Genomic DNA, 27,380 nt, shown 5'->3' with positions numbered 1-27,380 from the left:
CCACAATGTAGCAGCCCAGACTCCCACTGCATGTTCCCCTGGGAACCTCTTCTTAGTGTCTTGTTCCTCTGGGAAGGAAGGAAAGCTCCAGCCTGTTAGGCAGAATTCGCTGACCCTACATGGTGGTCGAGAAGCCCGCACCGTGAAGCCAAGAGAGGAGGGGATTTTGGGCTGCAAGCCTGAAAAAGAGTTCATGAAATTTAATCAGATGCCTAAGGGGAACACCTAAATTTAGTCAAATTATTATTAGTATTCACTCCGTTTTTAAATTGCCTAGGGGAACGTCACGGAAAAGTTGGGAAGCCACCAGCCTGGGTGGTGATTATTCTGTTTCTGCAGAGCAGTGGGATGTGCTGGGAGGCTCCGAGGCCCAGCTGAACCTCGCGGCCACCCTCCACGGCACGGTGAGCTGCTCCTCCAGGTGCGAGGATGGGCTGCCCAGAGGGTCTGGGGAGGCACCAGTGCCCACAGCCGTGTCGGGCAGGCCTGAGGGCTTCCTGTGTTTGGCCATATTGGATGTGTCTGGGACCTGGACCTTGGCCTCCGGCGCCCCAAGCTCTGGCCCGCAGAGCCCACCACCTGGAAGCCAGAGCCCACCCATAGCAAGGCCCCCGTCAGTGAAGACCCCTCCCCTCCTTGCTACTTGGTTATTCTCTGGCCTCAGTCTCTGCTTGGTAATCTAGTCAGGGTGAGCTTTTGGTGGGTGTAAAGGGAGACCAGGGTCCTTTCCTGCTCCTAGTGAGAACTGTGGGATTCGGGGCCTGACAGCTTACATTCCTTTCCGGGCTGATGTCCCAGCTGTGTTTGCAGGAAACAGTGAAGGTTGACGTGTGCCTTTTTATGGCACCGAATAACCCGGACCTGCCACAGGAACCGTGAGCGTCTTTCTGTCCCTTAAAAGTATTTAGATACTAATTGACTGTTTGGTCCTGCAGAGATGACACAGGGACGTCTTCACGCCCAGATGCATTTGCAGCTATGCGGTCCTCCCGCCTCCTCTTTTGGCCTCTCCCATCTTCCCTGGGTTTCCACGCAGTGTCGCAGCTTCACCTCGAGAGGGCCAAATGATTGGCAGCACTGGGGATGCCTGAGCTCCTGATCCCTCTGCTGGGGTCCAGGGCGTGGGTGTGCATCCCCGGAGCGTGTGTGCTCTGGCCTTCCCTGCCCAGCTCCTATGGCTCCTCCTTTCCCTAGGATGTGCAGAATCTCCCAGGTGTGCTGCTGATGGACAGGCTGAGAGCATGGAGCCCACGAGGGCGCTTTGGTTTAGAATCATCTCATTGGCTTGCCCACGTGAAGCTCCTATAAAATCTAGGGGAAAAAAATTAAACATTCTTTTTGGGTTCAGAAAAATCTCATGGCTGTTTTCTTCCCAGTAATGTGTATTTCAAGGACGAAGTCGGGAGGGAATGAAAACAGAACGATTGGCTCTCAAAAACCCGGTTCAGGAGCAACTGGGAGTGGTCTCTAGACTGCCTGAGCTATTAATTATTTTGCTTTATTTATTAGATGTACCCAGCGTCCCTTTGCCTCCGAGCGTATTTGCAAATGCCTTAAGGGAAAAAGAAAAACAAATGATTCCTGCCATCAGAGTCTGCAGCCCGTAATGAATAACACCGTGTAATCACACTAAATGGAAAAAGCCCAGTACGGCATCACGTGTACATCCTGAGTCTAAGTCGTCACAGTGGTAAATGCACGGGACCCACGGAAGCTCAGAAACTCGTAACAGCCGTGAGATCTGTTCAGTGACATTTTTCTTAATTTCCCTGGGAAATCCACAAGGTCACTCCATGTGACTAAGAAAAAATTAAAACAGAAACAGCACTCAAAGGCCTGGTACATTCTCTCCTCCTACCTGCCGGGATTGTTGCCAGCCCGCCACAGCCCCCACCCCGCCCCCACGGCTGGCAAAGGAACAGAAGAAAGGCCCGGCCTGGTTATCTTTTCCTAAACTGTGCTGGTAATCAACCTGAAGGATGTGCCTGCCCCCTTCCTCCCTGTGATTTACACCTTCCCTAATTAGCCCTGAGCGCGCTCACGTGGTGTTGCAGAGCGGCAGAGTTAATCGCCGGAGCGGGGACCCTGCCTTCCCAGTTCCCAGCAGCTCTGGCTCCGGGAGTGCGCCGCCCGCGCCGCAAGGAGCTGCGATCATCCCCCGCCCCGCTTGGCCCTGTATTTTCCGGCCTTGCTGCTCCCAGTCCCTCTGGCCGGAAAAGCCAGGCTGTCTCGGTGCATGCGGGATGTCGGCGCTCCCGAGCTCCACCACGACCATGGGGCAGGTTCTAGGCCTGGGATGGCAGAATCCGGCCGGCTGTGCGCCCATCACTTAACATTGCCACTTATGTTAGAAATGGCAGCTTGAGCCTAATAGAGCCAGCTTCCCGTGGGCCCCTCAGCATCCAGGCCTCTGAAAAGCTTGGGAGTCCCACCCTGGCAGCAGAAGGCACCCCAGTCGCCGAGGCTTTATTGCTCTGCCTCTTCGTCCTGGCAGCGGCATCGATCGCCCCTCCCGTGCACAGCCGGCTGGGCTCTGCGAGCAGACCCCAGAGCTGGGCCTGGCGGCCTCTGTGGTCAGCGGGAAGCTGGCAGAGTCCAGCCTCGCGGCTGGATGGATCCAGTACCGCCGTGTGCACATGTGTGTGTGATGCTAATTATGCCAGACGTGCTTCAGTTTTGCTGGGAACAGTTAGCTTACTGTGCATTTTAGAAACTGCCAGGATTTTAGAGCCTAATGGGGTTCCTAGAGATCGGAGCGTCCAGCCAACTCATCACCCTCTCACAGGTGGGGGAAGGAAGGTGCGGAGAGCTCCCTCTCCTCCGTCACCCCCATCCTCCTGCGTGCCAGGCCCTGTGGGGTGAGGGTTGCAGAGATGGCTGAGACATCACCCTTGCCTGGGGGACCAAGACACACCAGTGGGTTGCAGATGCTGGGAAGGGGCCAGGTGGAGGGATGAGGCGTCGGGGAAGGTGGTCTCTGCCTCGTTGGAGTCAGAGACCTGGAGGCGGAGGCTGCTGCTCCACACGGACCCCTTCCCATCCCATCCCCTCCGCAGCCTTGTAATCTGTGTGACCTGCACGTCCCTGTGCACCGGGCCGTCTCTGGGATGGGGCGGGGCTCCATGCATCTTCCCTTCTCTTCAGTTACTGAGGGTGGTGGAGGCAGTGGGGCTTCAGGAAAGCTTTGGACGTTGGGCTGGGGTTCGCCTTGCTGGGGAAGGTGTGAAATGACCCAGGCAAAGTAGGATATTCTGGTGGACAGATCACTGAAAAGGATGGATTCATGGGCAACAGAGATGCTTGGGTTGAATGCTGGATTTTATTCCTTCCTCCTGCCAGAGGCTCCTGACACTTTTGTTTTAAGTCACCAGAGCAGCTCAGCAGGCAGGTAGAAACTGCCCCATCCCATGTTCCCTGTAGCCTTCTGCAGGGCAGGCCTCACCTGGGCTGTGTGAAGCAGGAGAGGATGGGATGGGAAGGGCTGGGATGGAGCAGCAGCCTCCACCTCTAGGGGACTGATTCCATAGAGAGGAGTCCTTCGGAGTTTGTTTCAGATGAATGGAAGGGCACTGTCAACAGAAGAGGCTTCAGAAAAATCTCAAGCTTGCTGCTCCCTTTGGCTCCTGCCTCGGAGGACTTAAACCCTCCAAGATAATGACCTGGAGAAGACCCCAGGGCCCAGTGTATCAGGGCCAGTTTGCATCCAGCGTCCCTGCTGAGTCAGGAGCGGCGGGGGTCTTGCTGTTTGGATCTCTGGACATCCACCAGAATCCCCTAAGCTGGTCTTTGCACGGTGTGTTTCCCTCACGCTTTTGGGCTCATCTTTGTTGGGAAGGATGTGGGCACACTGCAGATGTGACCGACGCAGTCATTTGTGTTTCAGGTGTGTAAACACACAAACTTGCACACACCATACCGTGACTCTAGCCTTCCTCCATCCTCTTCTCTCTAGAACTCTTCTTCCCAAATGTCCAGTGGGCTTCTTGTCTGTCGGCCAACATTGGAAAGCCCTACGTGAGAAAATGCCTTATGGTTAAAACATAACAGAAGCTAAAGAGCCATTTTCCCTTGCTGCAAGAGAGACAGCCTGGGACAGTGCAGGGGCCGGTGTGAGCAATGACCAGGCCTCTCTGAGCCTCAGTCTCGGCATCGACATGTAGGGTGCCAACAGAGGAGCAGGGCTCTTGCATAAGCATTTAGAGTAATCACTGCCCAGTATAGGTTGGTTCTTATTTGATTCCATCTCGCTCCCAGGTTTGCCTAGACAAGGGTTAGTAAGGCCGAGGTCACAGGTTGACCTGGATGTGCACCTGTTCTGCCTGGCGGGGACAAGACGGAACTTGTCAATGGCTGAGTCTGACACTGCTGCCTGGAGTCCCCATGCCCCGACTGGCCCCGTTGCCTGGGAAGCCGCAGAAGCTGTGAGGGTGCAGGAAGGTCTGTGCCCATCTCGTGGCCTGGAGAGCCACCTGCCGGAGCTGCTGCTGCCATCCTGAAGCCCAGAGCTCTGCCCGGTCTCTGCACAGACCCCGTCTGTTCCAGAGTGGGGCTCATGCTCTGCAGGTGTGGGCAGACGCAGGCATTGCCTGAATTTGTATTGTACTAAGGGCTGCCGGGAGCGTTAGTGGTCAGCCAGCGACGGGTTTGGGCTGGCTGGGGGTCCCGAAGCTGTGCACAGTTGGTTGCAGACTGGAGGAAAAATGCTATTTGTCTTTTCGCTTCAGGGTGGACCTGTTGTGGGCGGTGGCTCTCTTCATGCACGACCCCCCTAGTCCCCAACCCTCTGTCACTCGTTGATCCTTTGAAATCAGGAGCTGGGTCTCCAGAGGGCATTGCGGTTGCTCCCGGTCCCATTCTTTTGAGCAAGCTTTTTGTGTAACTGATCAAGGAATCTTCACAGGGGCTTAAAGAGCACCTGGCTGGCTCTGAGCAGCCTTTTAAGTAGGCTACGTAGGAGACAAGGGTTCCCAGGAAGCCTCACAGCCAGCTGGGGCCAAGGGTGTGAATAGGACCTGGCAGAAATTCCGGTCGGCCAGAGCTCAGGCTGCACAAAGCTGGGCGTTCCAATCCAGGTAGATTACAGGAGATCGGGTTTGTTTTGTTCTTCCTTGAATCCCAAAGACTAGCTTTCCTGACACACAGTTCACCAAGCGCGAAGGGAAAAACAAAACAAAATGAAACAGAACTCGCTGTCCAAAAATCCGAAGCCCTGCTGGAGGATGAGGAGTGACGCAGCCTGGCGGATTGTTCCGGGTGTTTGTGGCCTTGCAAGTAAAGTCGCGCCCGGTGGCAGTGGGGACGGCATGGCGAGGAGGTGACGGAGCAGAGGGCTTCTTCCTTGGGCCTTCTTACCTGTAGAGGGCGCAGTGGCTGCAGGGGTGGCCCCAACCCCAGGTCAAAGGCAAAAACCGAGGCCAAATCAGGAATCGGACAGGGAGGTAACCGCAAAGTCACTCTGAAAACAAGGCGCCCAGGCTTCTCCCTCTTTCAACGTTTTTGAACCTATCCCACAAACTCCTCAGCATCATAAGATAAACCTGAGCGTGAACTGAGCCTCCTACCAGCCCCACCTGTGGGTTGGTGCGGCCTTTGCTGGGTCCCCAGGGTTAGCCAGCCCTACCGCGTGGATGCCACGCCTGAGAAGAGCCTGGGAGAGCCAGGGAAGATAAGGGAATGTGCTTTAGGGTGGAGGAAGCCAAGAAACTCTATGGTATTCACCTATTTTTTGGTTTTTAGTTGCAATAAAATACGTATAGTCCCCTCTCACTGCAGCTTTGCTTTTTGCAGTTTCGGTTACCCTCAGCCAACCATGATCCAAAAGTATTAAATGGGGCTGGGGACAGTGGCTCACACCTGTAATCCCAGCACCTGGGGAGGCCAAGGCGGGTGGATCACCTGAGGTCAGGAGTTCCAGACCAGCCTGGGCAACATGGTGAAACCCTGTCTCTCTAAAAATACAAAAATTAGCCAGGTGTGGTGGGGCATGTCTGTAATCCCAGCTACTTAGGAGGCTGAGGCAGGAGAATCGCTTGAACCTGGGAGGCGGAAGTTACAGTGAACCGAGATTGCACCACTGCACTCCAGCCTGGGCAACAGAATGAGACTCCGTCTCAAAAAAAAAGAAAAAAAAATTAAATGGAAAATTCCAGAAATAAACAATTCATGAGCTTTAAATTGCATGCCATTCTGGTAGAGTAATGAAGTCTCCTACCCTCCCCCTTCATCCCGCCGGCTGTCTGGGTGATCAGATCGACTGTCCTAGGATCTCAGTGCTTGTGTTCAAGTCACCTTTATATGACTGAATAATGGCCCCACAGCACAAGAGCAGTGATGCTGACAATTTGGATATGCCAAAGAAAAGCCGTAAAGCGCTTCCTTTTAGCGAGAAGGCGGAAGTTCTCAACTGAATAAGGAAAGAACAGAAATCTGTGCTGAGGTTGCTAAGACCTATGGTAAGAATGAACTTTTATTACAGTATATTGTTTTGGGGGAGGGTTTTGTTTTTGTTTTTGTTTAAGACAGGGTCTTGCTCTGTTGCCCAGGCTGGAGTGCAGTAGTGTGATCCTGGCTCACTGCAGCCTTCCAAGTAGCTGGGATGATGGCATGCACCACCATGCCTGGGTAATTTTTTGTTGTAATTTTTTTTTCTTTTTTTTTTTTGAGACAGAGTCTCGCTCTGTCGCCTGGGCTAGAGTGCAGTGGCGCGATCTCAGCTCACTGCAAGCTCCGCCTCCGGGGTTCATGCCATTCTCCTGCCTCAGCCTCCTGAGTAGCTGGGACTACAGGCGCCCGCCACCACGCCTGGCTAATTTTTTTGTATTTTTAGTAGAGACGGGGTTTCATGATGTTAGGCAGGATGGTCTTGATCTCCTGACCTTGTGATCCGCCCACCTCGGCCTCCCAAAGTGCTGGGATTACAGGCGTGAGCTACTGCGCCCGGACTTTGTTTTAATTTTTTTATAAAGACGGGGTCTCGCTGTGTTACCCAGGCTGGTTTTGAACTCCTGGGCTCAAGTGACCTACCCGTCTCAGCCTCCCAAAGTGCTGGGATTACAGGCATGAGCCACCGCACCCAGCCACTTCTATGTTATTATTATTGTTGTTCGTCTCTTACTGTGCCTAATTTGTAGATTAAACTTTATCATCGGTGTGTATGTATAGGAAAAACATAGTATTTATAGGTTTTGGCACTATCCAAGGTTTCAGGCACCAACTGGGGTATTGGGTTGTATTCCCCTTGGAAAAGGGGGTACCACTATAACATAAAATTTACCATTTTAACCATTTTTGTTTTTTGAGATGAAGTCTGGCTCGGTTGCCCAGGCTGGAATGTAGTAGGGCGATCTCGGCTCACTGCAACCTCTGCCTCCCGGGTTCAAGTGATTCTCCCGCTTCAGCCTCCTGAGCAGCTGGGACTACAGGTAGGCACCACCTTGCCTGGCTAATTTTTTGTATTTTAGTAGAGACAGGGTTTCACCATGTTGCCCGGGCTGGTCTCAAACTCCTAAGCTCAGGCGATCCACCCCCCGTCGGCCTTCCAGAGTGCTAGATTTACAGGTGTGAGCCACTGCACCCAGCCTTAATCATTTGTAAGTGCACAGTTGAGTGGCAGTAAGTATATTCATATTGTTATGCAGCCATCACCATACTCTCCACCTCCAGAACTTTTTCATCTTCCCAAACCGAAACTCTGTTCCCATTAAACAACTCCCCATCTCCTCTCCCCCAAGCCCCTGGCAGCCTCCATTCTACTTTCTGTCTCTGAGTTTGACTGCTCTGGGGACCTGATAGGAGTGGAATCATGCAGGGTTTGACCTTCTGTGTCTGGCGTCTTTCACTTAGCGTAATGTCAAGCGTCATTCACGCTGTAGCCTGTATCAGAATCTCCTTCCTTTTTAGCAGGGCGCGGTGGCTCACACCTGCAATCCCAGCGCTTTTTTTTGGGGAGGCCAAGGCGGGTGGACCACGAGGTCAGGAGTTCGAGACCAGCGTGGCCAACATGGTGAAACCCCGTCTCTACTAAAAATACAAAAATTAGCCAGGTGTGGTAGTACATGCCTGTAATCCCAGCTACTCAGGAGGCTGAGGCAGGAGAATCTCTTGAACCCGGGAGGTGGAGGTTGCAGTGAGCCAAGATTGAGCCACTGCACTCCAGCCTGGGCGACAAAGCAAGACTCCCTCTCAGGGGGAGAAAAAAAAAAAAACGAATTTCCTTCCTTTTTATAGCTAAATAATCTGCCATTGCATGCAGGGACATTTTCTTTCTCCATTCACCCATCAATGGACACTGGGCTGCTTCGGCCTCTGGCCATCATGAATGATGCTGCTGTGAACACGGGGTACACATACCTGTTCCTGCTTTCAGTTCTTTTGAGCGACCCTTTTTAAAAATCAACACCAGGGCCATTTTCAGAGCACTCCGACCTGTCCTCCGCGGACCTTCCTTGTCCCTGCACCCACTCAGGCTCTTTCTTCCCTACAAAGACCCCCACAGCCAGCCCCCATGCCACCTACTCCGAGAGGAAGCCTTCTAGAGCCCCCATCCCTACCCCGTGGGATGCTCCTGTCTGACACCTCCCAGCAGCTCACAGTCGAAGTGGTGTCAAAATTATCCACATCCTCAGCTCACCTCCTATGAGGTCCGTGTCTCCTGGTGGGTCGGGCACCAGCTTCCTCAGGTCTTCCTTGAGAGAAGTTGACTGTTGTAGAGAGGAGTGATTGACTCTACTTTTATGAGTCAAGTTGAAGAATACCTTAAAGACTCTTCTTTTCTAATTGCCCCTGAGCCATTATTCCAAAGTGGTGTCTACCAGCAACATGGGAAGATACCTTCAAGTGTGTGTAAACCTGCAGAACGAACTTGGGAAGAAGAGTCACTCAACTGCTGACCAGGATGACCTGGGGGACAGGGCTTCCAATGCTGATTCTGCACACTTCAGTCTTTTTAAAATTTTTAACCACAACGTGAATTTATTTACCACTTGCAAATGTTAAGCAATTTAAAAAATACTGGGAGTGTGGGCCTGGCACGGTGCCTCACACCTGTAATCCCAGCACTTTGGGAGGCCGAAGTGGGTGGATCACCTGAGGCCAGGAGTTTGAGACCAGCCTGGCCAACATGGTGAAACCCCGTCTCTACTAAAAATACAAAAATTAGCCGGGCTTGGTGGTGCAAGCCTGTAATCCCAGCTACTCAGGAGGCTGAGGCTCAAGAATGCCTTGAACCCGAGAGGTGGAGGTTGCAGTGAGCTGAGATAGCACCACTGCACTCCAGCCTGGGCAATAGAGACAGACTCCATCTCAAAAAAAATAAAAAATAAAAATACAGGGAGTGTATATTAATGTAAAATTACTTACAATATGAGATCACTTCCATTCCCACACTGGGAGGAATGTAAAACTCAACAATGGAAGAGCAAACTGAATCTGTGTTTCCAGAGGGTGGCGCTGTTTTTGCACTGGGCTGAATCTCCGTTTCCAGGGTGGCGCTGTTTTTGCACTTGGACTCATACAAGGACTGGTGCTTTCTCTGATGTGCTTAGCTTATTTCAGGCATGCATTTCCCCTGGGCTCTCTGCTAGCTCTTCACCTTTCTACAGGCTTTACTGAGGACCCCCAGGTCCACCTCTCTAGAGTGGCCGCGCCCAGCCCCTCCACCTCCAACCCTGTGCTCATTCCTTTAGAGCACCCTATGACCCGTTTACCGTTTGCTGCCTGGCTTCCCACCACAATGAAGCTCTACACAGGTGGGGACCTTGTCTCGTTGTCTGCAGGTTGAGGGGGTGGGGGACACCCAGAACTTTTTATTGCAGAACAAATATTTTCTGAGGCCATGCTTTGTACAAGACCCTTTGGTGGGAGATGTACAAGATAAATCAGACGGGAGAGAGCGGGTGCATGGTGACTTTTTACTCACATAGCATAAAAGTCACCCTTTTAAAGTGTACAATGCAGTGGCAGTTAGTACATTCATGAAGCTGTGTAATCACAACCTGATTCCAGAACATTTTCATCCCCCCAAAAAGAAACCTCATATTCGTTAGCAGTCACAGCCCAGCCCTTCCTTCCTCAGCCCTGGCAGCCACTAACCTGCTGTCTGTCTCTATGGATTTACCTATTTTGGATATTTCATATAAATGAAATCATAGAACATGTGGCCTTTTGTGACTGGCTCCTTTCGCTTAGCATCGTGTTTTCAGGATTCATCCATGTTGTAACAGGCCGGTACTTCATTCCTATTTATAGCTGAACAGTACTCCATTGTATGGATGCCACGATTTGCTTATCTGGTCATCAGTTGATGGGCATTTTTCTCTTTTTGGATGTGATGAATAATGCTACTGTGAACATGTGTGTACACGTTTTTATATAGACATCTATTTTCTTTTCTTTTCTTTTTTTTGAGATGGAGTCTCGCTCTCTTGCCTAGACTGGAGTGCAATGGCGTGATCTCGGCTCACTGCAACCTCTGCCTCCTGGGTTTGAGCGATTCTCCTGCCTCAGCCTCCCAAGTAGCTGGGATTACAGGCATGCACCACCACACCTGGCTAATTTTTGTATTTTTAGTAGAGATGGGGTTTCACCATGTTGGGCAGGCTGGTCTCGAACTCCTGACCTCAAGTGATCCACCTGCCTCGAACTCCCAAAGTGCTGGGATTACAGGCAGAGCCACCGTGCCCGGCCCTATTTTCTATTATCTAGGATATCTACTTATGAGTGGAATTACTTGGTCAAATGTTAACACTGTGTTTAATTTTTGAGGACCAACCAAACTGTTTTCCACAATTGGCTACTCCATTTTATATTCCCATCAGCATGGAATGAGGGTTCCAATTTCTCTAGGACCTCCTCACCAACACTTATTATTTCCCATTTTTTTTATTATAGCCATCCCAGTGGGTGTGGAGTGGTATCTCAGTGTTGTTTTTGACTTGTATTTCTTTTTGTTTGTTTGTTTTGAAATGGAGTCTCACTGTTGCCCAGGCAGGAGTGCAGTGGTGCAGTCTTGGCTCACTACAACCTCCACTTCCTAGGTTCAAGCGATTCTCCTGCCTCAGCCTCCCGAGTAGCTGGGATTATAGGTGTGCACCACCACACCCGGCTAATTTTTGTATTTTTAGAGAGATGAGGTTTCACCATGTTGGCCAGGGTGGTCTCGAACTCCTGACCTCAGGTGACCTGCCCACCTTGGCCTCCCAAAGTACTGGGACTACAGGCGTGAGCCACCACGCTCGGCCTTGATTTGCATTTCTCCAGGGAATAATGATGTGGAGAATTTTTCATGTGCTTATTGGCCATTTATATCTTCATTGGAGATATGTCTATTTAAATTATTTGCCCATTTTTAAATTGAGTCATTTGTCTTTTTATTCTTACATCTTAAGTGTTTTTAAAAAATATTTGGGTACTAGTCCCTTGTCAGATATATGATTTGCAACTATTTTCCTCCCATTCTATGAGTTGTATTTTCACTCTCTTTTTTTTTTTTTTTTTTTTTTTTGAGATCTCAGCTCACTGCAAGCCCCGCCTCCCAGGTTCCTGCCATTCTCCTGCCTCAGCCTCCCAACCAAGTAGCTGGGACTACAGGCGCCTGCCGCCACGCCCGGCTAATTTTTTGTATTTTTAGTAGAGACGGGGTTTCACCATGTTAGCCAGGGTGGTCTCGATCTCCTGACCTTGTGATCCGCCTGCCTTGGCCTCCCAAAGTGCTGGGATTACAGGCATGAGCCACTGCGCCCGGCTGTATTTTCACTTTTTTTTTTTTTTTTTGAGACAGTGTCTCGCTCTGTCACCCAGGTTGGAGTGCAGTGGCATGATCTCGGCTCACTGCAAGCTCCGCCTCCCGGGTTCATGCCATTCTCCTACCTCAGCCTCCCAAGTAGCTGGGACTACAGGCGCCCGCCACAACGCCCGGCTAATTTTTTGTATTTTTAGTAGAGACAAGGTTTCACCATGTTAGCCAGGATGGTCTTGATCTCCTGACCTCGTGATCCACCCGCCTCGGCCTCCCAAAGTGCTGGAATTACAGGCGTGAGCCACCGCGCCCGGCCTCACTCTCTTGATAGTGTTCTTTGAGTTTTAAATTTTTATGAAATCAGATTTATCTATTTTTTTCTTTGGTTGATTGTCTTTTTGGTGTCATATCAAAGTATCTATGTTTTCTTCTAAGAGATTTATAGTTTTAGCTCTTACACTTAAGTCTTTGATCCATTTTAAGTTAATTGTTGTAGACAATATGAGGTTATGGTCTGACTTCATTCTTTGTATGTGGCTATCCAGTTGTCTCTGTGCCATTCGCTGAAAAGATTATTCTTTCACCCGGTTGGGTGCAGCGGCTCATGCCTCTAATCCCAGCATGCCTATAATCCCTTTGGGAGGCTGAAGCAGGCAGATCACTTGAGCTCAAGAGTTCGAGACCAGCCTGGCCAACATGGTGAAACCCTGTCTCTACCAAAAAATACAAAAATTAACCGGGTGTGGTGGCGCATGCCTGTAATCCAAGCTACTCAGGTGGCTGAGGCATGAGAATCCCTTGAACTCAGGAGGCGGAGGTTGCAGTGAGCCGAGATCTCGCCACTGCACTGTAGCCTGAGTGACAGAGTGAGACCCTGTCTCAAAAAAAATTTTTTAAGATTATTCTTTTATCAATTGAATTGTTTTACCAAGCTTGTTGGAAACAATTGACCATAAATGTGTGGGTTTATTTCTGGACTCTCAATTCTATTCCATTGATCAATATGTCTGTCCTTATGCCAGTATCACACCATATTGATTACCGTAGCTTTGTAGTTAAGTTTTGAAATTAGGAAGTGTGAATCCTAATTTTGCAATGTTGTTTTGGCTATTCTGGGTCCTCTGTATTTCCATATGAATTTTAGGATCAACCTGTCAATATCTGCAAAAAAGGTAGCTGGGATTTTGATAGGAATTGTGTTGAATCTGTGTATCAATTTGGAGAGTATTGTCATCATGACAATATTAAGTCTTCCAATCCATGCACGTGGGATGCCTTTCTGATTATTTCGGTCTTTAATTTGTTTCAACTTTTATAGTCTTAAGTACACAAGTCTTGTACTTGTGTGGGTATGTGTATCGTGAAGAGAATTGTTTCATTAATTTTATTTTTGTGTTGTTCATTGCCATTGTATAGAAATACAATTAATTTTTAGACATTGATCTTATATAATGCAACCTTACTGACTTCATTTATTGGTTTTAGTGGGTTTTCTGTGTGTGTATGTGTGTAGATTCCTAATGATATTCTATATGCTAGATCATGTCATCTGTTAATAGAGATAGTTTTACTCCTTTTTTTCCAATCTTTTTCCTTTTCCTTTTTAAAATTTTATTTCTTTTAAAGATTTTATTTTAAAAATCTTTTTGCCTTTTATTTCTTTATCTTGCCTAATTTCCCAGGTAGACCTTCCAGCACAATGTCGACTGGAAGTGGTAAGAGTGAATATCTTTGTCTTGTCCCAGTTATATGGGGGAAAGCTTTCAGTCTTTCACACTTAAATTTGTGGGGTTTTTTTATAGTTGTTGGTTTTTCATAGATGACATTTATTAGATTGAGGAAGTTCCTTTCCATTTTTAGTTTAGTGAATGTTTTTATTTTGAAATGCTGTTGGATTTGTCACGTTTTTCTGCATCTGTTGAGATGATCTTGTGTTTCCTGTCTTTTCTTTTACTAATCTAGTGTCTTACGTCCATCTATTTTCATATGTTGAACCAGTCATGCATTCCTGAGATAGACCCCACTTGGTCATGGTGTACAACTCTTCTTACATGTTGTTGGGTTCAGCTTGCTAGTATTTTGTTGAAGATTTTTGGGTCTATTCAAATGGATCTGAAGTTTTATTTTCTTGTAATATCTTCATCTGGTTTTTGTATCAACAAATGACTTTTATACAAAGTCAAAAGCCAAACACATTTAAAAAAAGACTGATAAGTTTCTAAGGATTTTCCAAGGGATAAAGGGAAATTAGCATATGTTGGACCTGCTATATGTTTCAGACACTTTGCTTAGTGGCTTCCCTGGGGATTGAAGGGAAGCAGCCTGGAGGAAGTAGTGTTAGAGCGGGGCCTTGGAGAGTGGGAAGAATCAGAAGAGAGAGAGAGGCAGAGCAGGCCGACCAGAGAGAAGGACCCACATAAGCAAATCCTGGAGAGAGGAGGTCCTGGGGTATGGAAAGGAAGTGAGCTGTCATGTTTGCCTGTGATCTAGTGGGTCATGGTAAGGGGTATACTGGATTGAAGAGTGTTCCCTCAAATTCATGTCCACCTGGAACCTCAGATTGCAATCTTACTTGGAAATAGGGTCTTTGCAATTAGTTAAGATGAGGCCATTCTGGATTAGGGTGGTCTCTAATCCAGTGAGTGGCATCCTTCTAAGAAGAGAAAACAGAGACACAGTAGACCCATATACAGAGGGAAGAAGGCCACGTGATGATGGAGCAGAGAGTGGAGTGATACAGCTGCAAGCCACGGAAGGCCACAGATTGCCAGGAACTGCCCGAAGCTGGGGAGACTCAAGGGAGGAGTCTCCTAGACTTGCAGAGGGAGTGTGGCCTGCAGGCACCTTGGCTTCAGGCTTCTGGTGTCCAGAAGTGTGAGAGAGCACATTCGTGTTGCTTTAAGACATGCAGCTATGGTGTTTCCTGCAGCAGCCCTAGGAAACTCATGCAAGGGAAAATGAGGAAAGAGGCGTCCAGGCCAACGTGTGGGGCGGGCTCAGTGCCCGTCTATGGATGGGAGCTTGACTGGCAGACAAAGCTGACTGTTGATAGTTTCTGAGCCAGGAGCGGGGGTGAAGGGGAGAAGTGGACACGGTTTCAGGGGCATTCTTTCATAGATGTCGTTTTTAGAGTGTTGTCTTCTTTTCCAGTTGTTGTGCCTTCCTCTGGAAGGCATATGCCGAAAGAGTGAGGAACGTGAGCTTCCCATTGGCCATGCCTAGCTGTCCATCCTGCCCTGCTGTGGGCCATTCTGAAACCTGAGGACATGATTCCTGGCCTCGGTCTCCTTAGCTATAAAATGAAGTTAGTGCTGTCTCACCCACAAGGTTTATATAAGGAAGTCTTCAAAGCAATTAGGAGAGCTCCTGGCACACAGGAAGCTCCAATAAATGGTAGCCATGACGATAATTGTTTATTTTGCCTCACCTTTTTCTTTTCTAAATTATTTTTTTTTGTTTTATAATATTAAAAGAAACACAGGCTTCTTTTTTTTACAAATTAGTACAGGCCAGGTGCGGTGGCTCACACCTGTAATCCCAGCACTTTGGGAGGCCGAGGCAGGCGGATCATTTGAGGTCAGGAGTTTAAGACCAGCCTGGCCAACATGGTGAAACCCTGTCTCTACTAAAAATTCAAAAAAATTAGCCGGGCGTGCTGGCACATGTCTGTAATCCCAGCTACTTGGGAGGCTGAGACAGGAGAATCGCTTGAACCTGGGAGGCAGAGGCTGCAGTGAGCCGCCAAGATCATGCCACTGCACTCTAGCCTGGGCGACAGAGCAAGACTCTGCCTCAAAAAATAAAAATTAATACAGAAAATTAGCTTAATATTTCTGATTATCAGAATGATACATTATGCCTTTTAGAAAATTCTTTTAATGCGATGAAAGTATATTATAGACATGCCATCTAGATATGATCATTATTATAGTTTTAGTATTATTTTCTACTTCTACATTTGCATAGGTATAAAATACCTGTCAATATATATTATATATAAAACAGTATTGATAGTATATTTTTATGTAGTTTTGCAACCTACTTTCCTCATTCAGCATAATAGTGTGAGGATTTCTCTGGTCATCACATACTTTCATTAAATATTTTATAATTGCTTAATGGTGTTGTATCGTATGAATGTGCCACAATATATTCAAATATTCGCGTATGGTTGAAAATTTAGAATAGTACTGAGAGTTGAATATTGGTGGTTTTTTTACAAGTTTATTGAAGTATAATTGTACTATCAACTGCACGTGTTTAAAGTGCGCAATTTGATCAGTTTGGACATAATGTACACTCATGGAGCCATCATTACAATCAAGATAATGAACAGATCCATCACCCCCAGAAGTTTCTTCGTGTCCCCCAATGTCTTATCTGCAATTTGGCAATGATTTCTTGGATATGACACCAATAGCACAGGCAATAAAAAAAAAAATGAACTGGACCTCATGAAAAATTAAAAAATGTGCGCATCAAAATATACTATCAGCAGAGTATAAAGATCACTCACAGAATGCGGGAAAATATTTGCAAATCATATATGTTTAATAAGGAATAATTGTCCAGGATTTATAGAGGACTCCTAAAACTCAACAACAAAAAAAACAACTGGCCGGACATGGTGGCTCAAGCCTGTAATCCCAGCACTTTGGGAGGCCGAGGCAGGCGAAATCACCTGAGGTCAGGAGTTCGAGATCAGCCTGGCCAACATCGTGAAACCCCGTCTCTACCAAAAATACAAAAATTAGCTGGGCGTGGTGGTGCATGTCTGTAATCCCAGCTACTTGGGAGGCTGAGGCAGGAGAATAGCTTGAACCCAGAAAACAGAGGTTGCTGTCAGCCGAGATCATGCCACTGTACTCCAGCCTGGACGACAAGAGCAAGACTCTGTCTCCAAAACAAACAAAAACACATACAAAACAACCAAACAACCAAACAAACAAAAACAAACCCCAAACAACCCAATTCAAAAATGGTCAAAGGATTTGAAAAGACATATCTCCAAAGAAGATACACGAATGCCCGATAAGCACATGAAGGTACTCAATATCATTAATCATCGGGGAAATGCAAAATCAAAACTCCAATGAAATACGACCTCCCACCCATAAGGATGGCTACTATCAAAAAATAAAAAGTAACAAGTGTCGGTGAGGATGCAGAGAAATTGAAATCCCTATGCGTTGCTGGCGGGAATGTAAGGCGGTACAGCTGCTGTGGAAAACAGTATGACAGTTCCTCAAAAAATTAAAAATAGAATGACCGTATCATCCAGCAATTCCATTTCTGGGTATATACCCAAAAGAATTGAAAGCAGGGACACAGAGATATCTGGACACCATGGCTTCACAGCATTATTCACATAAGAACATAGAGCAACCCATCAATTGGTGGATGAAAAGATAAACAAGATGTGGTCCGTCCGTACAATGGAATGGTTTTCAGCCCTAAAAGGGAAGGAAATTCTGACCTATGCTATGGCATGGATGAACCTGGAGGACATTATGCTAAGTGACATAAGCCAGTCACAAAAAGGCAATACTGTGTAATTTCACTGAGATTAGGTGCTAAGAGTAGTCAGATTCATTGAGACAGACAGTTGATGTTGCTTGGAGTGTGAGGGGGGAATGGGAAGTTATCTGGCTTTTTTTTTTCTTTTTGTTTTTGAGATGAAGTCCCACTCTGTCACCCAGGCTGCAGTGCAGTGGCACGATCTCAGCTCACAGCAACCTCCAACTCCTGGGTTCAAGCACTTCTCCTGCCTCAGTCTCCCCCAAGTAGCTGAGATTACAGGCGCCCACCACCACGCCTGGCTAATTTTTGTATTTTTTTTTGAGATGGAGTTTTGCTGTTGTTGCCCATGCTGGAGTGCAATGGCGTGATCTCGGCTCACTGCAACCTCTGCCTCCTGGATTCAAGCGATTCTCCTGCCTCAGCCTCTGGAGTAGCTGGGATTACAGGCTCATGCCACCACACCTGGCTAATTTCTGTATTTTTAGTAGAGATGGGGTTTAATCATATTGGTCAGGCTGGTCACAAACTCCTGACCTCAAGTGATCCGCCCGCCTCAGCCTCCCAAAGTGCTGGGATTACAGGCATGAGCCACTGGGCCTGGCCTGGAAGCTATTGTTTAATAGATATAGAGCTTTAGTTTTACAAGATGAAAAGAGTTCTGGAAATGGAAGGTGATGATCATTGCACAATATTAGAAATGTATTTAATACCACTGAACTGTACATTTAAAAATGGTTGAGATGGGGCCGGGTGTGGTGGGTCACGCCTGTAATCACAGCACTTTGGGAGGCCAAGGTGGGCGGATCACCTGAGGTCAGGAGTTCAAGGCCAGCCTGGCCAACATGGTGAAACCCCATTTCTACTAAAAATACAAAAATTAGCCGGGTGTGGTGGCGGGTACCTGTAATCCCAGATACTTGGGAGGCTGAGGCAGGAGAATTGCTTGAGCCCGGGAGGCGGAGGTTGCAGTGAGCCGAGATCTTGCCACTGCACTCTAGCCTGGCCAACAGAGTAAGATGACTCTGTCTCAAAAAAAAAAAAAAAAAAAAAAAAAAAAGGTTGAGATGGTAAATTTGATGATGGGTATATTTTAACACAATAAAATAATTGAAAAAAGGAAAAAAGTTGCATCTGCTTTTCATCACTCTAGATTTGTTTGCCTTTTTTAGAATTTTATGTAAATGGGATCACGCAGTACATGCTTGTTTTTTGTCCTGCTTCTTTCAATTAGCGTAATAATTTTGTCATGCATCCATGTTGCTGCATGTTACTGCTGAGTAGTATGCCGTGGTATGTACAAACCATGATTCATTACTGCATTGGCTGTTGATAAACCCTGGGTTGTTTTCAGTTCTTAGCTATTTTATTTTATTATTTTAATTTTAATTTTTTTGAGATGGAGTTTTGCTCTTCTTGCGCAGGCTGGAGTGCAGTCTTGTGATCTTGGCTCACTGCAACCTCTACCTCCAGGGTTCAAGCAATTCTCCTGCCTGAGCCTCCCGAGTAGCTGGGATTATAGGCGCCCGCCACCACGTCAGGGTAATTTTTTGTATTTTTGGTAGATACAGCGTTTCACCATGTTGGTCACACTGGTTCTCAAACTCCTGACCTCAGGTGATCCACCGGCTTCGGCCTCCCAAAGTGCTGGGATTACAGGCGTGAGCCACTGTGCCCGGCCAGTTCTTAGCTATTTTAGATAAAGCTGTTACAAACATTTATGTGCAAGTCTTTGCATGTGGACATATGTTTTTATTTCTCTTGGTAAATACTTGGGAATGGAATAACTGGAAACAGGCATGTGTTTAATTTTTAAGAAATTGCTGAACTGCTTTCCTAAGGTGGTTGTGCCATGTTGCATTCCCACCAGCAGTCCGTGAGAGTTCCAGTTCCTCCATGTCCTCAGCAACACTTGCTATGATCAGTCTTGTCCACTGTAGTAGCCATTCTAATAGGTGAGTAGGAGTATCTCATTGTGGTTTTAATTTGCATTTTCCTGACTACAAAGGATGCTGAGTATCTTCTCATGTAACCTTTTGTGTCTGGCTTCTTTCACTTAACATAATACATCTGAGATGCCTCCATATCGTCATGCATATCAGCAGTTTGTTCCTTTTTATTGCTGAGGCCTATGTATTCCCTTGTTCAGATGTACCATTGTTTGTTTAGCCATTCACCAGCTGAAAGACGTTTGTGTTGTTTCTTGTTTTTTGCAATGATGAATAAAACTGCCATAAACATTCACACACAGATTTCGTGTGAACATTTTCCATGTATTTTGGGTAAACACCTGGGGGGCGTTGCTGAGTCATATGGTAGGGGTGTGTTTGACTTTATAAGACACTGCCAAACCGTTTTCTAGAGTGGTTCTATCATTTGACTTCCTGTCACATCATAGGAGAGTTCCGTTGCTCGCCTCCTGGCCAGCACTCACAGTGTCAGTTTCATTCCTTTGTTTTTTTTGTTTTTTGGGTTTTTTTGAGACAGAGTCTCACTCTGTCGCTCAGGCTGAAGTGCAGTGGCATGATGTTGGCTCACTGCAGCCTCGCCTCTGGGGTTCAAGCGATTCTTCTGCCTCGGCTTCCAGAGTAGCTGGGATTACAGGGGTGCACCACCATGCCTACTAATTTTTTGTATTTTTAGCAGAAACAGGATTTCGCCACGTTGCCCGGGCTAGTCTTGAACTCCTGAGCTCAGGTGACCCACCCACCTCAGCTTCCCAAAATGCTGGGATTGCAAGCTTGAACTGCCTTGCTCGTGGCCTCATTCATTTGTGTTTTAGTCATTCCAATAGATGCGTAGTGGATCACATCATGTTCCTTTAGATTGCACTGAGGTTTCTTTCTATTTGCATTTCTCTAATAATGAATGATGTTGAGCACCTTTTCATATGCTTCTTGGCCATCTGAATATCCTCTTTGGTGAAATGTCTTTTCAAATCTTTTGCCCATTTTTGGATTGTGTTGTTTTCTTATTACTAAGTTTTGAGGACCTTTTCTATATTCTGTATAGAATGATGATTTAAAGCATATTACTGATTTATATGATAAGCCCTTTATAATATAAGCATTTGGCAAATATCTTTTTCTCAGTCCGTGGCTTATCTTTGTATTTTCTTAACAATATCTCTTAAAGAGTAGAAGGTTTTCATTTTAATGAAGATTAATTACTTTTTTTTTCACTTACGGTCATATGTTGGTGTCTGGTCTAAGAAACCTTTGTCTAACAATACTATTGCATTTTAACAGTTTCTTATACATACTCTGGATACAAGTTTTTTATTGACTATATGTTTTATGAATATTTTCTCCTAGTCTGTGACTTGCATTTTTGTTTCCTTTAATGGAGTATTTTGATGAAAAAAAAAGTCTTTAATTTTCCAATTTATTATTCCTTTTACAGTTTGTGTTTTTTGTGTTCTATCTAAGAAACCTGAGCCTATTCTAAGGTTACAAAGGTTTTCTCGTATGGATTCTTCTGGAAGTTTCCTAGTTTAGGTTTCACATCTAGGTCCATGATCCGTTTTGAGTTAATTTGGGGGACTGATGGGAGAAAAGAGTTGATGTTAATTTTTTTCGTGCAGATATCCTGTTGATCCAGTATTGTTTGTTGAAAAGCCATCCTTTCTCCACTGAATTGTCTTTGCACTTTTGTAAATAATCAATTGATATTTTTGGACTCTGTTATGTTCCATTGATTATTTTCCTATTTCACCATAGTTATCTTTTCACCAATACCAAACTTTCTTGATGATAGCTATGTAGGTCTCAAAATAAGATGACTCCTCCAACTTTGTTCTTTTTTATAGTCACTCTGGTTATAACTAGCTCAAAATTTTAGGGTCAACTTATCAATTTTTACTAAAAATTCCTGTTGGAATTTTGATTGGGCTTGTGTTGAATCTATAGATCAGTTTGGCAAGATTGTCATCTTAACCAGGTTGACAGTTTTATTCCATGGACATGGTGCATCTCTCCATTTCTTAAGATCCTATTTGACTTATCTCAGCAATTTTTGTGTTTTTCAGTATGACGTTCTTGAATTGTCTTTTGTCAGGCTTATTCCTAAGTGTTTTATGTGGGGATTTTTTTGCTACTATAAATTTAATGTTTTATTTATTTCACGTTCCAATTGTGCATTGCTACTGTTTAAGAATACAATTAATTTTTCTCTATTAACCTTTTATCCTGCAGTTTTATGAAATTCAGTTATTAGTTCTAAAGATTGTTTTATAAATTCCATGAGGTTTTTCAGATGAACAGTTGTATCAGCTGAAAATAGGGGCAGTTTTATTCCTTCTTTTCCAGTCTTTATGCCTCTTATTTCCTTTTCTTGCCTGATGCAGCAGCCAGGGCCTCTGTGAGAACATGGACTAGAAGTGGTAGGAGCAGAGGCATTCTTACCTTGTTCCTGCTCTTGGGGGAAAACAATTCCATCTTTTACCATTAAGTATGACGCTAACGGTGGAATATCTGTGGGTGCCTTTATCAGCTTGAGGAGCTTCTCTTCCATTCCTAGTTTGTAGACAGGTTTGTCATAAATGAGCATTGGATTTTTGTCGAATGTTTTTCTGCATCTATGCATGCATCCCTTTATTGTGGGCACCTCTGGCTATTTCCTTAGGATTCATTCCTAGAAATGAAAGTGAAAAGTCAAAATGTATAAACATTTTTAAGCCTTTGGCATCTTGTTTCCAAATTGCCATTCAGAAATATTTGGTTAGGGCTGGGCGTGGTGGCTCACGCCTGTGATCCCAGCACTTTGGGAGGCTGAGGCAGGCAGATCATGAGGTCAGGAGTTCCAGACGAGCCTGGCCAACATGGCGAAACCCCATCTCTACTAAAAATACAAAAATTAGTGTCGCGGACGCCTGTAATCCCAGCTACTTGGGAGGCTGAGGCAGGAGAATCGCTTGAACCCGGGAGGCGGAGGTTGCAGTGAGCTGAGATCTTGCCATTGCACTTCAGCTTGGGCAACAAGAGCAAAAAACTCCATCTCAAAAAAGATAAAAATAAGAAAAAAATAAAAATAAAATTGGTCAGTTTATATTCTTTCTCCCCCTGAGCTGAACGAGAATGTCTGTCTCCCCAAATCCTTTACCACACTAGATTTTGTAATTTGTTAATTGATGCCAATTTCATAAACCATCCCCCCACCATGTTATCCTGTTTCTATTTCCGTTTATTTCATTACCCTGGGCCTGGAAATTTTATTCATTATTTGTATTTATTCTCTACTAAATTTTTTATTTTCCTTTTGCCAGTTTTCTGTTGGGCATTTATATTTTTCTTTTTAATTTACATACTTTTTTACATATTAAAGATGTTAATCTTTATCATATATATGTCCCAGTTTCTTTGGCTATTCATTTGTTTTGTTGGTTTTTTTTTTTTTAAATAGATTTTATTTTCTGGAGCTGTTTTAGGTTCACAGCAAAACTGAGTGAAGAGAATTCTCATCCACCCCCTCCCCTACCACACGCACAGCCTCCCCCACCAGAGTGGGACACGTGTTACAACTCACGAGCCCACACGTCATTGTCACCCAGAGTCCATAGTTTGTCGGCATTCACACTCGGTATTGTACATCCTATGGGTCTGGACAAATGTGTAATGACACATGTCACCGTGACCACTCTGGTGTCATGCCAGTGTGTCACTGCCCTAAAAGTTCTCCGTGCTTCACCTTCCTACCTCCCCGCCAGCTCCTGGCAACCGCTGGTCTTGTCTCCATGGTTTTGCCTTTTCCAGAGTGTCCTAGAATTGGAATCCCACAGGGTGCAGCCTTGTCACACTGGGTCCCTTCACTTAGTAAACCCCTTCGTAAGACACACTGAAGTTCCCTCCGTGTTGTTCCACAGCTCGACAGCTCATTTCTTTTTAATGATGAGTAATATATTCCCTTGTCTGGCTGCACCACAGTTATTTAAACTTATTTATCCATTCACTACCAAAGGACATCTTGGTAGCTTCCAGGTTTTGGCAGTTATGGGGGACCACCAAAGGGTGTCATTCTTTCCAGCCTCCTCTCCCAACCCAGCACACCGAGCACACCCTGCTCACTCCTCCAATACCTACACATCCCTCCCAGCATACTGTGTCCCACCCACCCTACAGGGCAGGGCAAGGTTTCCAGAAACCAGACAGAACACAGAGACTCGCTTTGGCAGTCACGGGTGGAAGGCCCCCTCCCTGCTGCTGTGGCCACAGAAGACTGGTCCCCTGGAGGGTCAGCGCCAATTTCTATCTAGGCAAGAGTCCTGGACCCAGGAGCCACCACACACCTCCCCCAGCAACGTGCCTCCAGGCAGAAGTTGGCTTAAACCCTCTCACAACCCCTTGGGGCAAATTATTTGCATTAATTAATTGATTGATTCGTTAATTCAGGACACTGTGCTTGGGACCTACAGCTGGGTTCTCATCGACTTTTTTTCAGCAAACTTAAAAGGCTCAGGATGAAGAAAAGCAAGAGGAAAGTTAGCAGTTTAGGCATTTTAAATAATGCTAAAATCCGGCCCTGGTAACCTTGAGAACCACAGCTCAATATGTTTGAAGGTTTCTTCCTCCCCCTCAAGCTTTTTCTGAGAGCTGGCTTGTCCTATGTGTGTCAGTGATCCATTGCTGTGAAACAAACCGCCCTCAAACTCAGCAACTTAAAGCACCCACCGGGCCCGGCGTGGTGGCTCACGCCTGTAGTCCCAGCACTTTGGGAGGCCAAGGCAGACGGATCGCTTGAGCTCAGGAGTTTGAGACCAGCCTGGGCAACATGGCAAAACCCCGTCTCTATAAAAAATACAGAAATTAGCCGAGTGTGGCGGTGAGTGCCTGTAGTCCCAGCTACTTGGGAGGTTGAGGCTGCAGTGAGTTGTGTTTGCACCACCGCACTTCAGCCAGGGGGATAGAGGGAGACCTTGTCTTTAAACAAACAAACAAAAAACCGCTTCTTTGCTCACAGCCCTTTGGTTTGGGCTGGGCTGGGACAGGCTGTTCTGCTGGGCTCCCTGGAGTTCACTCAGATCGCTGCAGACACTAGGAGACTTGGGTGGGCGGAGGGTCTGGAACGGCCTCCATTGACAGGTGTCGGGGCTCTGGTGCTGACTGCCAGTTGCGTGTCTCTCATGAGCTCTCGTCTGTCTGTCTCGCCTGTGCTGTGCCAAGAGGGAGAGTGAGGGGCTGCCCAGGCCCCAGAACTCGCCTAACACCATGTTTGCCACGTTCTATTGGTCAAAAAAGGCCCACCTAGATTCAGGGGTGGAGAGACAGGTGCTATCCTTGATTAGATGAGCTGTGAAGAATTTGAGGCCATTTTAAACCTCTATCTCTGTATCTGATGTGGCATAGTTTACTGTGGTGGAGGGAGAACCCAGTGTTTGTGTTTGTTTTCCAGTGATATTGCTGACTTTTTTTCATTACTGCTTTTACATTTTGGTGATCTTCAGAAAATGATAGAAATGAAGAACTGCTACATTTCTTAAAGTTTAGCGTCTTCTAGTTTTATGTATGAGATCTTCCTAACGTAATAGCATCTTAGGAGTTATTGCCTGCAAAACCCATCCTTTTAGTTTTAATGCATCACATAATTTTATGAACAAGCTAAATTATTTGCAGCATATATGAATATTTTTAAAACTAAATTGCTTTACGTGTGTAGAAAGATAAGCAAAAATAAAACACTGTACATATTTTGTTTTCCCTGTAGTTTATTTTCTTTAAACATTTTTTTCTGTGACTTCAAAATTCCCAGACACTTTACATTTTCACTTCAGGCATGAGTATTAAATGTCTGTGTGTTCTGCGCCAAGCCAGGGCCGGGAGCTGAAGATGAAGAGACAACGATGCAACCCCCACCCCACAGCAGCCAGCCTCAAGGGACACCAGACCTTGTCCTCCATGACCACACAGGGTCTGGGGTACCTGCCAGACGTACCCCAATTAAAGCGAACTGAGGTCTCCATCACCTTCGCTCTAGTTTGAGCTTATGGAACCCCAGCTGTAGGTCCCAAGCACAGTATCTTGAATTAATGAATCAATCAATTAATTAATGCAAATAATTTGCCCCTAAGGGGTTGTGAGAGGGTTTAAGCCAACTCCTGCCTGGAGGCACATTGCTGGGGGAGTTGTGTGGTGGCCCCTGTGTCCTGGACTCTTGCCTGGTTTGAAATCGGCTCCGGCCCTCCAGGGGACCAGTCTTCTGTGGCCACAGCAGCAGGGAGGGGGCTCTCCACCCGTGACTGCCAAACGAGTCTCTGTGTTCCATCTGGTTTCTGGAAACCTTGGCCTGCCCTGTAGGATGAGTGAGACACTGTGCTGGGAGGGACAAGCAGGTTCGGGGGATTCTGCTGTTGGGTGTGGTAAGAAGGCTGGGGGAGGAGGTGGGAAAGGATACCACCCTCTGATGGCCCCACTCGGTGGGTCGGGCCAGCAGGCAGCACGCGGGGCAGCAGTTCTCCCAGCCGCAGCAGCCCCGCGGTTCAATGAGCAGATGACAAAAGGGGGCATCCATGGGTGCGGTGGGGCCTCAGACTTGAGACCTGCCCTGTGTTGTGAGCAACGATTCCGAAGCGCAGCTCCCGCAGGGTCCACTTGGGAAGATGTCAGGAGCCCTCGGCCTTCTGGGCCTGTCCGCGGCGCAGCCACGGCAGTTCAGGTGATGGACCCACATGCCCATCTCTGATCTAGTTTTACCTGACTCAGTTTCCTTGAGAGCCCAGGGGCCCCAGCAGTGGGAGGACCTGTTCGGCTGACTTCCTTAAGCCACCTGCCACTCGCCAGGCCCAGGGCTGTGCCTGACGCAGTAGAGGGTTCTAGAAAGGCCAGTCAGATTTCTCTGTGTCAAGTTCCCAGTGGGGAGGGATTGTGCTGGAACCCTCCAAAGGAGCTTTATTTACTTAGACCTGGTGCTTCTTGGAGGAGGAAGTGCCTCTGGATTGATTGCCTCTGACACTTTATGTTCTGAGCTCAAACAGGAAGGCAGGTGTGGTGAATGCAGCTGAGTCTCTGTGGGGAACTGCAGTTGGGGCCCAGAACTGAGTCTTGCCTTTACTCTGGTTTTATTTTAGCAGACATTTGCTAAACATTACTATTAAATCTCAAGAGAGTGTCAGGCGCGATGGCTCACGCCTGTAATCCTAACACTTTCAGAGGCTGAGGCAGGTGGATCACCTGAGGTCAGGAGGTCAAGACTATCCTGGTCAACATGGTGAAACCCCATCTCTACTAAATATATATAATTAGCCGGTCATGGTGGCGGACGCCTGTAATCTCAGCTACCCAGGAGGCTGAGGCAGGAGAATTGCTTGAACCTGGGAGGCGGAGGTTGCGGTGAGCTGATATTGCTCCATTGCACTCCAGCCTGGGTGACAGAGCGAGACTCCGTCTCAAAAAAAAAAACAAAAAAAAAAAGAGAAAAGAAAAAAAAAAAATCTCAAGAGACAGGATTTAACCTGTGAGGTGGCTGAATCCGTATAATAAAATATTTTGCAATTTGGAATGTAACAAACTCATAAAAAATAACAATAAATGGGGTTGTACTGCTGAACTGCAGACAGCTGCACAGTATGCTGGTGAGAACATGGGCCACAAAGCTTGGGTTCTAATCTCAGCTCTACCATTTGCCAGCTGTGTGACCTTGGGCAAATTACTTAACCTCTCTGGGCCTCAGTTGCCTCTTCTTTACAATGGGGTAATACCACTATTCATTTCAGAGGATTTTTGTGAAGATTAATTGCAATAAAAGCACCTGAGAAGCATTAGCTCAGGGCCAGGCCCATTGTCAGTGTTTTAATAAATGCTCATGATGTTATTAATAGTACTGAGAACCCAAATGTTTCCTAACCAAAAGCATAAACTGAACCAGTACTTTTCAGGAATACAGTGAGCTGGTTTAAACCACGCGGAAGCCCCAGGCTATCTAAAATCATCACAAAACAGCTACTTTTAGTAAAGCCCGGCCCCATGCTGTAGGGAAACCCAGCCTTGTTATTCTTCTCCCTTCTTTATCCATGGGAAAACGAAGGCTGAGAGAGGCTTGGTGGCTTGGCCAAGGTCACACAGCGAGGAACCCCAGTCAGTGTGACCTTGGCTGTCAGGACGATGACGACTCACTGCCTCTATTGAAGTGGAATGGAATT

At 46.6% G+C, this 27,380-nt stretch overlaps 1 protein-coding gene across 8 annotated transcripts in view; it reads left to right on the top strand.

Moving 5' to 3' along the window:
- TBC1D16 (TBC1 domain family member 16) overlaps positions 1 to 27,380 on the top strand; it is a 101,482-nt gene that overhangs the window by 55,977 nt on the left and 18,125 nt on the right. The gene's annotated exons all lie outside the window — the stretch shown is intronic.

Source organism: Pongo pygmaeus, chromosome 19 (assembly GCF_028885625.2).
Source record: "Pongo pygmaeus isolate AG05252 chromosome 19, NHGRI_mPonPyg2-v2.0_pri, whole genome shotgun sequence".
NCBI lineage: Eukaryota > Metazoa > Chordata > Mammalia > Primates > Hominidae > Pongo > Pongo pygmaeus.
Note: the sequence above shows the minus strand (reverse complement) of the source record. Positions and strands in the feature narration are given on the sequence as shown.